The sequence below is a fragment of the Monopterus albus genome, unplaced genomic scaffold, assembly GCF_001952655.1.
Source record: "Monopterus albus unplaced genomic scaffold, M_albus_1.0 scaffold61.1, whole genome shotgun sequence".
NCBI classification, from domain to species: domain Eukaryota; kingdom Metazoa; phylum Chordata; class Actinopteri; order Synbranchiformes; family Synbranchidae; genus Monopterus; species Monopterus albus.
The window spans coordinates 514,886-517,098 of record NW_018127941.1 but is presented as its reverse complement, the minus strand read 5'-3'; positions in this window follow the sequence as shown (position 1 = coordinate 517,098).

The following is a 2,213-nucleotide window of genomic DNA, read 5'->3' as shown; positions in this document are numbered from 1 at the left end:
TTTTTATTTAAATATATTATTAATTATCCACTAACTGGGACACCGTTTTTGGAAAGTCATATCCCTGTCAAATGTATGTTTTTTTTGTTTGTTTGTTTTAAGTGCCATGAAAAAAAAAATCCACTCACGTACACAACAGAGACTATGGGTGGTGGCAGAAATTTTACAGATAAGTTAAGTATCACAAAAACTTTGTGAAACTGAACCTGCATGGCAGGAAACTACTATGGGTAACAGAAAAAATGTTTTCCTATAATTTATGACCTGACCTTTAGAAAACAGTTTTAGTTTGGACTGTATAATATGGAACTTAAAAAGTGTATTGATCTTGTTCTAATACCCTGTCTTTTTCCATGGGCAGGAAGGAAGACACAAAGCGTGAGAAATCCTTGTTTGGTAGCCAGGTACTAATAAAGCTCATGACATCTTGCATTAGTGGCTGCTAGTATAACAGAATGTGACAGGCTATTAAAGCCATGTTAAATTACAGCAAAATACTGAGGCTCTTGCTTTACGCTAGCAAAAGACAAACTGGGGGTCACTTCTGTTAGACACACACCATTAGGCTCACTCTATTTTTACGCACACACACACAAACCCGAATAAAACTAAGACATAAATAGACACATGAGCCATTTGGGATGTGTTTATTTGTAACAGTAATACATGGTGGAATACGTAAATCAAGAGAGAACCAAAAAATCATCTAAAAACCCACTGTAGAATGTCATATTCATAAAGATAAAAATAATGTTTCAATTTACATTAAGAAACTGTTAGCTGAGGTAACGTTAAAATAGGTCTAGAAATGTTATGTACTCAAACAGCAATGTTTCCCTTTTTTTCTTTGCTCATCTTCTATTTGTCAAATTTTTAAGTTAATCAGCATCATAGTCCAAAAGAGTTCTCAAGTGACATGGGGACTCTGGCCATAAAATAGGGAGTCATTGGCATCATAGGTGATGTGGTTGTAGTAGAGGATGCTGCAGTCCACACACAGACGCTTGGACAGCAGCTGTTTTGGCACCTGACCCATACAGACACACAGACAAATGGGCATCACTGTATATTAAAGACTGCTCTGGGGTATTGGGATGTAGGATAGGAGCAGTCTGGGCTACAGTGAGTCTGCTGAAAAATGTAGGCTTGCGGTACAGGAACACAGAGCTGTGGTGCCTAGACTGTGGGACACACAAACCACTGAAGCTGCTTTGCTTGGGACATATGAATAAGGTGTGGTGATGGAATGTGAGAAAACATGGTGCAAGGTTCATAGCTGAGGTGTGGATTAGAAAGTGATGCTGAGATGAAGACCCACAACATTCATGCAAAGAACAAAATATCAAAAGGAAAAGGATAAAACATAGAAAACAGGGGGGAAAACATATGTTGGTATTGCTTGGGTTAACGTCAAGAGTTTGCATAACTGAAGCCTTCCTATTTTATGGCGCAGAAGTCCAGTGGACAAAATGGTTGTTGTTATTTACAAAGTGAGTTTGGTAAACCAACCATCAGATGCCTTAAAGCCATGTTGACTCTATAACTCCTATAGAGATGCCTCCGGTGGCTTGATTGACTTATAAAATAAAAATTAAATTTTTCAATTTGTTTTTTTACTTGGTATTGTACAAAAGCTATAGAGAATGAACAGTTCAATCACAGAATCTGTTTGACTTGCAACACTTCCCTCTCAGGGTCCATTCCTCAGTATGTCTGATCTTCTGGTTTCCGTACGAGTCTGTCTGCGAGGAGAGACATTTGGCAACTATCTCTGTCTATGCATGTTAGAGAGAGTGAGAGATGACTGTGTGTGTTGGAGTGTGTGGGTGCATGTAGGCTGAGTGTTGTGTATAGTTGTGTGTGTGAGTAGCTCCCAGAGAGTCTGTTTCTGCATAGTGATCCAGCAGACACTCACAAGAATGGGGAAAAAATGGCCGAACCAGCCAACCAATCAGAAGCATTAATCCCAGTGAGAGGCCATCCCTGGTAGAGTCTCCTGTGGGATCTCCTTACCACAGATGCAGATTCTGTCCATTAAAATGAAAGATGATCACTCTAATCCCGATGAGTGTGTGTGTGTGTGTGAGCGTGTGTGTGAAGGTGTGTGTCAGAGACAGGGAGGCACTGCTTGATTCAGTCCCTCCTTGGCAGCACAGTCTCAGCCAGGAGACAGAGGGAGGAGTGTGAGAGCAAAGACAGAGAGGAGGGGGAAG